This window comes from Cetorhinus maximus, chromosome 22, assembly GCF_964194155.1.
Source record: "Cetorhinus maximus chromosome 22, sCetMax3.hap1.1, whole genome shotgun sequence".
NCBI lineage: Eukaryota > Metazoa > Chordata > Chondrichthyes > Lamniformes > Cetorhinidae > Cetorhinus > Cetorhinus maximus.
Genome location: NC_135900.1, coordinates 53,843,776 through 53,857,227, shown reverse-complemented (window position 1 = coordinate 53,857,227; position 13,452 = coordinate 53,843,776). Strand labels below are relative to the sequence as shown.

The 13,452-nt window shown below is 40.4% G+C and overlaps 1 protein-coding gene across 2 annotated transcripts in view; it reads left to right on the top strand.

Moving 5' to 3' along the window:
• Positions 1 to 13,029: 13,029 nt before the first annotated feature.
• Positions 13,030 to 13,452, top strand: part of nup50 (nucleoporin 50) — a 79,120-nt gene continuing 78,697 nt past the window's right edge. For both annotated transcript variants that reach the window (XM_078568334.1, XM_078568335.1), the window contains exon 1: positions 13,030 to 13,238. The gene's annotated coding sequence lies outside the window, so the exon portion shown is untranslated. The remainder of the gene's footprint in view (positions 13,239 to 13,452) is intronic.

Here is a 13,452-nt window from a genome sequence, read left to right as displayed (position 1 = left end):
GACCTGATCAAAGTCGCGACACAGCTCTCCCCCGTCATGAGTAGCAGCTATCGTCAGAGAGCTGCTGCTCAGGAATCCGCCCCTCCGTCCTTTTCAGTGGCTGGTGGAGAGGAGGGCTGTGGCTGCAGGGGTGACCAGGATCGGGGACGTGCTGGGTGAGGAGGAGTGGGCTGGATGCTTCCGCAGGAGTTGGCGCGTCGTGTGTCTGTGGGCGTCCGGCTCGCGGCCGATGCCATTCAAGACCTTAGGACGGTCGTGCTCGGCCCTGACGTTATATTGGGTCTTGGGGTGGCCCAGGTGCGCAGTGGTCTTCCGTCTGAACGTTCCCCTGTTCAGACGGAATTCCACGTTGGCCCCAAGCCCCGAGCCCTCCCTCAGGTGCCGGTGCCCCACAATATGAGCCGCCTCGGGGAAATGCCCTCCGTGTCATTTAGCACGGCGCGAAGGAGTTTCCTGTATGGACTGCTGCTGCACACCTTTCACTTCCTTGCCCTTGCCTGCCGCCTGGACACGCCCTGGCGTGCTTTGTTGCCGTCCGGCAGCTGAGGTCCCCATTGGGAGTCCCTCTACTGAGGTCTCCTCCCACTTTCCATCAGGGACCTGGGGTGGAGGGTGTTGCATGCAGCAGTCCCCTATAATCGTAGAATGTGTCGGTTCACGGACTCCCAGGATACCTGCCCTTTTTATGGTCTTGTGGAGTCTGTGGACCATGTCTATGTTAATTGTTGTAGGCTGCACTCCCTTTTCAATTATTTAAAAAACCTTTTATTACTGTTTTGTTTGCACTTCAGTCCCACGGTCCTGAACTATGGACACCCAGTGCGGAGGGGAGACAGGAAGGAGGAGGACCTCCTCATGAACCTGCTCCTGGGCTTGGCCAAGTTAGCCATTTACAAGTCCAGGCAGCGGGCGATCGAGGGGGTCGTCCCATCCGACTGTTTGGCCCTCTTCCGCGGCTACGTTCGCGACCAGGTGTCCCTGGAGAGGGAGCACACGGTGTCTGCTGGCACCGTCAAGGCCTTTGGTGCCCGGTGTGCACCGCGAGGTCTGGGGTGTTTTATCAACTCTCTTAATCACATTTTGATTTGATGTTTGTAAGTTTTCTTTAAACTTTGTCCTTGGTTTTACAGCTAACCTGACTTAGGGGCTGTGTTTCCTTTATCCCTCATTTTGTTGATTTAGTTTATTAGGTTGGCTTTAAAAGAGCTCCAAGTTTTGATGAATCAAAGAATCTTTGCCTAGTGCCTAAATTCACTGAGGATGTAGTTGAGAGATATTTTGTCTCAAAATATCTCAGGCTACAAAGCTAGGGTGGCCAAAGGTTAAATGGACGCTTATTTTGCGAAGTGTCTTAATAAGAAAAGCAATGGATGTTTATTCAAGTCTTTCAGAAGAACAATCTTCAAATTATAAGGCAGTTAAAGCTGCGGTACTTAATGTTTATGAGCTTGTCCCTCAAGTGTATCAATTAAAATTTCAATCTTTGAAGAAAAGACAGAATCAAACATGTGTAGAATTTGCCAAGGAGAAAGAAATATTGTTTACAGGTGGTTTTGATCAATGAAGTTAGAGGAGACTTTTGAGAATGTGAGGAAAGTAATAATAATGGAAGAATTTAGAAGCAGTATCCCATTAGCTAATAGGTCGCACCTGGAATATTGTAATATTTCTAAAATAAGGGAAGCTGCAGTTCTGGCAGATGGGTACAATATTTCACATAGCTAGGGAGCAGAAGATCTCCATTTGTAAACACAGGGGGAAACTGGAGAATAAGAAAGTTTGGGAATGGAAAAGATTCTGCCTTAAGGGAGAAGGCAGAGCTGTTCTGGTAAATAAAAATTAGGGTATAGAGGACAAAAGTGATGTAAAGGGACCAGTATGTTTTCATTGCTATAAAACAGGCCATATAAAAGTGAATTGTTAGAAGCTGAAAGTTAAATCAGTGACAGTAATAGGGATGCCTAAGGAGTCTTCAGAAAATACCACACCAGTAAAGGCAACAGTAAAATTGTTCCCTCAGAACCTACTAGAATGGTGCATATGGCTCATGATAGTCAAGGAGATTCTTCCCTGTGTTATGACACAGCAGTTGGTAAAGGCTGAGTTGTTTAAATCCCAGAGGGAAACTTGAAACAACTGTCATAACCTATATTTTCAATTGGCATGTTTGAGATGCAGCTCTGAATTCAGGAATAAAACCACCGAGCCTAAAACTAAATTAAACGTATTAATTTACAACAAATTGAACGTATACACATGTCTACAATAATAACTTTTAAACAAATCCCCAAATTAATCACTCCCAGGTAAATCTCGAGTAACCCATAGACTTTAAACAGACACCAGGCAAAGCACCTTTGACCTTACGAATTCAAAATGAGGTTCCTTTGCACACACAGTTGTAGGCTTACAGGCTGGTTAGATCTTAAATGCCTCTGCTTTACACACTCAAACTCCTTTCTGTTTATACCTAGCTTTTCCTTTGAATGTAAATTTGCTATTGTATCACCAGGCTTTTAACGTTATATCTCCTAACAGTAATATCCTTTCATTCCACCAAACTTATTAGTAAGCTGAAAAAAAATAAACACATTGCTTGGCGTTTTCTAGCTAGATGCAAGATTTTACTCCCACTCTTGAATGCTTTATTCAACAAATGCAAATTTACACTTTATCTTCTATCCTCCTTACGTTTATCTAACAAGTCCTTGATATCAATAGAAATCACTCCAATCCAGTGTCCAGGTTTTTTTTTAAATGTCCAAATTTTCCCTTTAAGCTTCAAACTCTCTTAATAACGCATCTGCAAACTGATTTTCTCTACCAGCAACATGTATAATCTGTAGATTAAATGGTTGTAATAATAGACTCCACCTGAAAAGTCTTGCACTTTTGTCTCGAAATTTGTCCGAAAACTTCAAAGGATTGTGGTCTGTATAAACAATTGTTTCTGATGAATTGTTTGCAACATAAATTTCAAAATGCTGCAATGCTAACACCAAACCCAAGATCTTTTTTCAATCATTGACTATCTTCTCTGTTGTACATTCAGCTTCCATGAAAAATAACCAATCGGTATTCCAATGTCATCCTCTTGTACCAGTACAGCCCCCAATGCCTATATCGCTTGCGTCAATGGCCAACATAAATTGCTTGGTATAATTGGGTACTACCAAAACTGGTGTCATAGTTAATACAGTTTTCAAACTGTCAAATGACTTCTAATATTCCAGCGTCCATTGAAACTTCTTGTTCTTTTTTAATAGTAGTCAGTGCAGCAACCACCTGCTAAAATTTGGTACAAATTTCTGGTAAAACCCACTCATGCTCAAATCTCAAAACTTCTCATTCTGTTGTGGGCACTGGGAAATCCACAATAACCTTGACTTTTGCATCTCTCGAAGCCACCTTACCATATCCAATGGTACGGCCTAGATGCGTAACTTGCGCTTTTGCAAATTCACTTTTAGCCAAGTTCATCACCAAATTAGCTTCTTGTAATCGAGAAAATAATTCTTCTAGATGCTGTAAATGCTCCTCCCACATCTGACTGAAAACTATCAGATCATCAATATAAACAGCATAATTGCTTAGACCTGCAATTACTTTGTTTGTAAGTCTTTGAAATGTTGCAGGTGCATTCTTAATAACAAATGTTATGACTTTAAACTGATTTAGACCATTTGGCATCACAAAAGCCGATATCTCCTTTGCTCTTTCCAACATCGGTACCTGCCAATATAATTTTAGCAAGTCAATCTTTGTGATAAATTTTGATTGTCCCACTTTCTCACTGCAATGTTCCAACTGTGGTATAGGATAGGAATCTGCTTTTGTCACTGCATTCACCTTTCAATAGTCCACACACAGGCTTTGTGTTCCATCCTGTTTTGGTACCAGCACAATAGGCAAACTCCACTTACTGCAACTAGACTTAATGAAATCATTTTGAAGCGTGAAGTCAATTTCTTTTTGTACTTGAGATAGCTTTGCCGGATTAAACCAATAAGGATGTTACCTTATTGAAGATGAAACTTTTACAGACACATCATGTATAGTTAAATCTGTCTTCCCCAGCTTATTCCCACAAATATGTTTGTGTGACTGCAACAGCTTTTCCAAATCACTTTGACCCTTGTTTGGAAGGTAACTCAATATTTTATTTAAATTTTCAAGCACCCCCTCATTATCCAATTTGATTAGAGGAAAATCAATTTCAGAGTCCTGCACTTCTACCTCTTTCTCATCATTCACCACCACTAATATCTCTTTTTGTTCCTCTTCTCTGTCAAAGTACTTTTTAAGCATATTTACATGACGCACCCTCGGCTTCTTTCTTCTATCTGGAGTATTTATTAAATAATTTACTTAATTCAATTTATTTTCAAACTTGTGGGTCCACTAAACCTTGTATTTAATGAATCACCTAGTACTGGTAACAGAACTGGCACTTTCTGTCCAGAAACAAAACTGCGAGCTGTCACTTTCTTGTCTGCCTTCATTTTCATTACTTGCTGTGACATCTTTAAATGTTCCCTAGCCAACTCACATGCTCTGCTCAATCTTTCCCTGAAAGTTCATACATAACCCAGGAGAATAGTTTCAGAATTTTGACCCACCAATTTCTCATGAATCAATTTCAGTGGTCCCTTACCTCATGACCATAAACTAGTTAAAAAGAGCTAAAACCACTCGATGCATTAGGAGTGTTTCTAATAGCAAATAACAAGAATGGAATTCCTCCATCCCAATCCTGTGGATAACCCTGACAGTATGCTCTTATCATAGTTTTAAACGTTTGGTGCCATCTTTCCAAAGCTCCTTGTGACTCCGGGTGGTAAGCTGTTGACTTAAACTGTTTTATCCCCAAACTGTTCATTAGTCCCTTAAACAGCTGTGACATGAAATCTGACCACTGATCTGATTGTATTTCCTTAGGTATATCACACCTTGTAAAAAAAATTTTGTTAACAACTCCACAATCTTCTTGGTTATAATATTTCTTAAAGGTATCACTTCAGAAAACCTAGTAGGCACATCCATTATTACCAGTAAGTCCTGATTTTCACTTTTAGTCTTAGGGAGGGGTCCTACACAATCAATCATGACCCTGGTAAAACGTTCTTCAAATGCTGGTGTTAGGATTAAAGGTGCCAGCTTAATCACTATTGTGGTTTCCCAATTACCTGACATGTTCTACAGAATTTGACGACATCCCTATGCAATCCTGGTCAAAAAAATACCTCTATCTTTTCCTGTGTTTTCCTAATTCCTAAATGTCCTCCCATCGAAATTGCAAGAGCAATCCTCAGCATTTCATTTCTATACCCAACTGGGATAACAATCTGATGCACCTCACTCCAGTTTTCATTTGCTGAGACATGATCCGGCCTCCATTTTCTCATTAAAATATCACCCTGAAGGTAATAAAATACTGGAATATATTTTGCCTCTGTTTCTCAGTAAGCTGCCTGATGTAACTGTTTTAATTGCAAATTATTTTTCTGTATCTCCACTAACCACCTTGAGTTAAACACTTCAGCTGAATTGTCCTGTAGTCTTTCTTCTTGAACAATGTTATCAAACACACTGCCAGCTAACTGGATTTTGGCACATTCCTCTTGCCTTTGAACTGCCTGTGCTTCTTGTTTCAACCTATGAGCCTGTGATCTCATTACCACACAATCTGGAAACAATCCAGGATGCACTCTTTGTAACACCTCTTTTGAAAACACTTCTACAGGCTGCTCAACTATCATAGGTATCACCCAAATCTGTGACCCAGCTATATCATTACCCTAAATAAATTGAAGCCCTGCAATGGGCAATTTTTCCACTACTCCAACAATAACTTCAATTTATCTTCCACAAGGGGATAGGTTTAGCATCTCCATGAACCCTACTTATTATCACCTGCTCCTGCAATACTCCCTCTGAACAACAAATGTCACTATCCCACAACGTTAAGGATTGACCAGCCCCTGTTTCTCTTAAAATTTTAACATCTTTACCTACTCCACCCTGTACACATGGAAAGACTTTCCCTTCACACATTTCTGCAACTTGCCCCTCAGAATTCTCTTGGGTAAATTGTGAACATATTCCTACTTGTTTACCTATCACCGATTCTTCCTATTTTACCTGCACAAACACCACTGGTTTTTCCTGTGTCTGAGCCTCAGAACCCATAGTACTTTTATTTCCAGAACTTTTCTGCACCCCAAGAATTCCAACAGATTTTCCCAGTAAGTTCCAACACACTGACTTTGTTGGCCCCACTTTTTTACAATGAAAACACCTCAATTTTAGAATGTCACTCCTACCCTCAGCACCTTCCTTTTTATTCTGAGAAGAAACTTCTTGGGAATTTCCAGCTACTCCTCTTCCCTGACTACCCACTTTCCTTTCACCTTCCCACTTTCTATCCTTTTTGGATTTAAAAGGGCAATGAAAAAAAGATTTAGCTCTATGCACTAACTCATAATCATCAGCTATATTTGCTGCTTGTCTTATCATTTGAACCCTCTGTTCTTCCACATGAGGTACACAGGTCCCTGAAGGCAGCAGTTCAAGTAGACAAGGTTGTAAAGAAGGCATATGGAATGCTCTCCTTCATTGGCAGAGGTATAGAATATAAAAGTAAGGATATAATGTTGGAATTGTATAAAACACTGGTGAGGCCACAACTGGAGTATTGTGTGCAGTTCTGGTCACCACATTACGTAATAGCTCTGGAGAGAGTGCAGAGGAGGTTTACAAGAATGTTGCCAGGGTTAGAAAAGTGTAGCTACGAGGAGAGATTGGATAGGTTGGGGTTGTTTTGCTTGGAACAAAGAAGGCTGAGAGGTGACTTGATTGAGGTGTACAACATTATGAGGGGAATAGAAAGAGTGGACAGGATAAAATTGTTTCCCTTGGTGGAGAATTCTAGAACCAGGGGACATAGATTCAAGATAAGTGGCAGAAGGTGTAGGGGGGACATGAGGAAGAACTTTTTTTACGCAGAGGGTAGTGGGTGTCTGGAATTCACTGCCCAAGTTGGTGGTAGAGGCAGAAACTCTGTTAAATTTTTTTAAAAGTACCTGGATCTGCACCTAAAGTGCTGTAAACTGCAGGGCTATGGGCCGGGTGCAGGAAGGTGGGATTAGAAAGGGCACCTGGGTGTCCTCGGGCTGGCATGGACAAGATGGGCCAAATGGCCTCCTTCTGTGCTGTAGCTTTTCAATGGTTCTATGGTTCTATGAGTTCTCACTACCGAAGGAATTGAATCTTTAAATTATTCCAAAAGAATTACCTCTCTAAGAGCTGCATATGCTGTCTCAATCTTTAACGCCGGTATCCACCGGTCAAAATTACTTCGTTTTACTCTCTCAAACTCAATCTAAGTTTGCCCAGGCTGTTTTCGCATATTCCCAAATTTCTGCCTGTTTGCTTCAGGAACCAACTCAAAGCACTCAAAATAGCCCTTTTCACCACATCATAATTCACCTTCAGATAGCGAAGCATATACCTCATGCGCTCTACCCACCGAGCTGGATTGCAACAACAATGTCCAGTACTCCTGTGGCCATTTCATCTGTTTAGCTATCTTCTCAAATGAAATAAATAACTCCTCAACATCTCTTTCCTCAAACTTTGGAAGAACTTGTACAAACTTAAACATCTCCCCACTGGATTTTAGGTTAAAGGTATTTTCATCATCAGAACTCTCCTCAGAATCAGAGATCTCTTTTTTAACTTCCAACCTTTGAAGCAGGTATTCTCTTTCTTTCTCTATTTCCCTTGCCTCTCTTTCTTTGTCACTCTCTCTTGCCTGAAATTCCAGTTCCAGCTTCCTTTCTTTCTCCTGCCTTCCTCCTTGCTCCCTTTGAAATGCCCTTTCTCTTTCCTTTGCTTCTAATTCAAGTTTTTTCAGTTCTGTTGCTTGTTCAAGTTCAAGTGTCTTCATTTGTAACTGAAATCTCATTACCTCCAGCTGTGACTCACTAGTGTCAGGTATCACTTCCAATTATAGATGCTGTGCTATACCTTTAATTATATCTGCTTTCCTCACCCCTACAGGTAACCCTAATTTTAACTTATTTGCCAACTCTGTTAACTTATTCTTGGATACTTTTTGTAACCCAATCTCTACTCCTAGACAAGTCTTAGCAATTGCCAAAGCCATCTTGCAGTCTCACCACTTACAAAAAACCTCACTAACACCTGAATTCAAAGTGCTTCTCGTACTCGTAACGTTAACATTCACCAATTCCAAACCAATCAAGGGATTGCAAATATTATCCCGCCAAGAGCCCTCAATTGTTATGACACAGCAGTTGGTAAAGATTGAGTTGTTTAAATCCCGGAGGGAAACTTGAAACAACTGTCATAACCTATATTTTCAATTGGTATGTTTGAGATGCAGCTCTGAATTCAGGAATAAGACCGCCAAGCCTCAAGAGGTTTTTTTTTATATAAAACTAAATTAATTTTATTAATTAATTAAAATTATTAATTTACAACGAATTAAACACATATACATGCCTACAAATTACTACCATAATAACTTTTAAACAAATCCCCAAATTAATCACTCCCAGGTAAATCTCCACCAAGGCAACAGTAACCCACAGACTTTAAGCAGACACCAGGAAAAGCACATTTGACCTTACAAATTCAAAATGAGGTTCCTTGTAATTTGGTTCCTTTGCAGACACAGTTGTAGGCGTACAGGCTGGTTAGATTTTAATGCCTCTGCCTTACGCACACAAACTCCTTTCTGTATATACCTAGCTTTTCCTTTGAATGTAAACTTTCCACTGTATCACTAAGGTTTGACATCTCCTCTCCTTTCATTCCACCAACTTTATTAGTAAGCTGAAAAAAATAAACACATTGCTTCTAGCTAGGTGCAAGATTTTACTCCCACTCTTAAATGATTTATTCAACAAATGCAAATTTCCATTTTACCTTCTATCCTCCTTATGTTTATCTATTGACATCTCAAAAATGCTATACATCAAAGCACCCAGACTAACTGGCTATAATCCAATTAAGACATACAGTCAAACACATAGACACAGAACCCACTACAACTCCATTTTAAAAGTAATTTCCAATAACATTATAGACACTAATATCTCTTCACGACACACGGAACCTGACGAAGTGAGTCAAGTTACTGGAGGTTATAGAGGTTTTGGCTCTAAGGGAGAAGTATCCCCTTATTCCTCCAACAAAACAAGTAAACAAATTAATATTTTGAGAGATACTGGGGCAATTCAGTCATTGATGGTGGCTGATGATACAAGTTATCTTCCAGATGGTTTGATGAAAGGAAGGGCTTTGTTAAGGGCTTTTCACAGGAGTTCTGAACCTGTTCCCTTGGATAATGTTAATTTAAGAAGTGACTTTGTAAACACAGCTGCCACTGTGGGAATTGTTCCTGGTTTACCTATTGAAGGGATAGGTTTTATACTGGGTAATGATTTGGCAGGTTTGAGAATATCAGCATCTGACAGTTTCAAGAGAGCTGATTTAGGGGAGCGAAATTGAGATTTTTCAGGAGGAACATCCTGGATTGTTCCCAGATTCCATTGTAAGTAGGGCTCAAGCTTGTAAGGTTAGATAGGGTGAAGTAGAATCAATTGAAAGGGAAGATAATTCAGGTGTTCTGCTGGATAGGACTTTTTTCAGGAATTTGGAGAGGTTAAAGTCCCTGAAAATAACGAGGCTGAATTATTTAGCCGAACTTCCTTGTTTGAAGCCCAGCAAGCATACCCTGGTTTGCAAGGATAGTCTCAGATGGCGTACTCTGAGGAAGCATTAAAAGAGGTCCCTAAATGATATTATCTAAAAATTATACATTTATGAGGAAATGGAGACCGTCTCAGAGACCAGCAGATGAGGAGTGGACAGTAATCCATCAAGTTGTTGTCCCTCCTGATTACTGGACAGAAATTTTAAGAATTACCCATGAAATTCTATTGGCAAGTCATTTAGGAATAAGAAAGATTTAAGCTAAAATGATGGAACACTTTCATTGGCCAGGATTGCACAGAGATGTGATTGAATTCTGAAAGACATGTCACATGTGTGAATATTTTTGGGAATATGGTGGTATTCTGTAAAGAAGACTGTGAGTATATATGTGTGTGTGTGTAATTAAATTGGGGGTAGGTTAGTAAAGACAGTTTGTGTGTGGGAGCAGAGAAATGAAAGGTAAAGAGGATAGATGCATGCATTTGTAATGAGAGGCTATGGTGAAGTTGAATGTACGAATATAAGTTTGGTTTTAAAATTTGCATTAGGTGATAGGGAAGGGCTTGACTTTTCAGCTGTTAAATTTCAAAGGGAATTTTACAACTTACAAAGGTTTCATAGGTAAACAAGGGAAGGTTATTAAATTTTATTTGACCTAAAAGTGGAGGCGATAGGAAAACATGAAAGACTTTTATATTTTGCAGAAATTGAGTTCAAAGGGGTGCTTAGTCTAAGATCAAAGGGGAAAAGGATATTTAAGGAAAGATGTTGAAGTGGCTGTGTGGTGGAGATGTCCTGAGACCAGCTCTGTGCTGAGATATGTTGTGAATTTGAAGCAGCCTTCAGTTTCAAGCCAGAAAAGTCTTTGCTTCAGAAAGCAGTCTGTTTCTGAAATTCCTTCGGTTCCACAGCAGACTGGAAGAGAATAAAAAGTTGTGTGGTGTACTTTATTAAAGTGGCAGCAGTTTTTGTCTTGGGTAATATTACTGGATTTTTATGGGAAAAATCTATAAGTGAACTGTCGCTAAGTAGTTTATTTGTGTGTTCTGACCAAGGGAGTTTTGGGGAGGTGGAATGTTTTGTAAGACTGTTTTAACTGACTAATTTTAATCTTGTGTGCTTAGGGTTTTTTCTTCTTGTTAATAAATCTTTTAATTTTAAAATCCTAAAAGTGTTATTGGGATTTTATACTTCTGGGATGAGTAATTTTTGCCTCGTTTTCAAAATACAAAAAAAAAGTTCCTTCTGGGATTTGCCTTGCTCAGCGAATAACATCGACTGCAGTCGTAGCACATGTCAACTGGTTGAGAACCACAGCTCCATTGATCCCAATATCTGCTTTCGATGACCCTTACCCAAAACAGGGTATCAATATCTTTTAACCATTAAGGATTTGTCTGGCTGATACCCAGAGGCAATGCCCTTAAGAAGAATTACTGCAAATGAGGTAATCAAAGAGTTAATTCAGTGTTTCATCAGGTATGGGTTACCCAGAGAGGTTCAGTCTGATTTGGAATCAAATTTCATGTCACGAGTATTCCAGGAGGCAGTGCGTAGTTTAGGAGTAAAGCAGATTAAATCATCTGCATATCACCGACAGTCTCAGGAGGTATTGGAAAGATGACAGCAAACTTTAAAACTACGATTAGAGGTTACTGCCTTGGATATCCAGAGGACTGGGATAAAGGCATTTCATTTTTGTTATTTGCCACTAGAGATACACCTAATGAATCAACCGGATTCAATCCCTTTGAGTTAGCTTAGGACATAAAGTAAGGGGTCCACTTTAATTCATTAGAGAGAAAGTTATGGCCCAGGAAGAAGAAATTACTCCCTCGGACTACACATTCAAATGTCAAGGAAGACTGTCAAAAGTATGCGTGGTAGCTCAGGAACATCTTAAAGTTTTCCAACAAGTAATGAAAACTCAATTGGATAAGACAGCTGAAACCCAAATTTTTAAACCTGGGGATAAATTAATAATTCTTTTGCCTGGTGAATCACTGAATGCCAGGTTTAGTGAACCTTATGTTAAAAAGAGACTCAGTGAGATAAACTATGTAATTAGTGCCCTGGACAAAAGGAAAAAGTGTGTCAAATAAATATATGAAAACAGTGACAGTGTACTGTTTCCTACTAGGGAGGCTAGTCAATCAGTGAGGTAGTAAAGAAGGACAATGGTGATAGGAATACATTTGAGAGTTCAAATGATGAGTCAAAGATTGAAAGTTCTCAGATCGCACCCTCAGATTAGGATTCCACACCCTCACCTGCATACTTTTGTGTGATTGGGAACAATCATTGTTCAGCATTGGAGGGAGAAATTTTGCAAGGTTTTCATGGCTATTTTTGTTTTATTCATTCCTGGCAAGTGGACCCGTCGTCCACATGGCTAGGCCAGCATTTATTGCTCATCCCTAATTGCCCTTGAGAAGGTGATGGTGAGCTGCCTTCTTGAACCACTGTAATCGATGTGGTGTAGGTACACTCACAACGCTGTTAGGGAGGGAGTTCCAGGATTTTTACCCAGTGACAGTGAAGGAACAATGATATAGTTCCAATTCAGGATGTTGTGTGGCTTGGGGGGGAACTTCCAGGTGGTGGTGTTCCCACGTATCTGCTCCCCTTGTCCTTCTAGATGGTAGCGGTTAGGGGTTTGGAAGGTGCTGTCCAAGGAGCCTTGGTGAGTTCCTGCAGTACAGACAGTTGTTCAGTATGATTGGGGGTGCCAGGTATTTGCATGTCAGTACATCATAGCTATGGAAGTTGGATGAGGAACATTCCACCAGATGTCCTCAGATTGAGGTTAGAGCTGGAAGGAAACCTAAAGCATCAGGTGAAGTTTTTTTTTATTTGTGGGATATGAGAATCGCTGGCAAGGGCTGTTTGAATGGCTTGTTTGGGAACAGAGAATAAAGGTGGCTTTACTGACAAACTTATAGTTGTCGAAAAATGCGATAATTCAGAGTTGGGTCTATTTTAATTTTGTATTTATTCTCTATTGACACAAATTCAATGCATGCAATTTATATGTGCAAATTATGCATTCTACCAGACAATTTGGCGAGTACTTGATTCAGAATTGTCAAATTTCTGTCTCAGTAGCCTTTAAGTTTAGGCAAAAAGGCTCTTCGGCTTTTTTTAAAAAAAAAGATTGCTGAGCCCTGGTCGAGTGGCTTGCCCCCACAGTTGAACATTTCCCTTGCTTACCAGCAGGTTCTGAGTGAGATGCTGGATAGACACCAGCAGAGCTGTCCTCGCCCTGCTGCTTGTCCAGCGGAGGGAGCATGCGCGTAGCGCGGCCCGCCCTCCGGCACAAAATGGCGGAACTCGAACACAGCTGAAGCTGTGAGAAGGGAATTGAGGGAAAGAGCGTGGAGCAACACAGTACAAAATTCAGAGATTCAAAAGGGAAAATCAGCATTATAACCTTGAAAAGGCCTTAACGGGGGCAGGGCGACTGACATCGATAAAGACAGAACCACCTACTGCAGGTGAGCAAAGCTTTTTCTACCTTACCCTGTGCTCGCGGCGAGAATTCCCAGATTCAAATGGAAACCGTTGGTTTGCGCCGCTTCAAAAGAAAGCCTGAAATTTACAGCGATGCTGGTTGAAATGCGCCTATTTAGGGACGGGAGCAGGTTTGTATTTGATATCTGGCTTCTTTTGTGGATGTAGATGTTGCCCAGGAGGGGTAATATTTAAAAT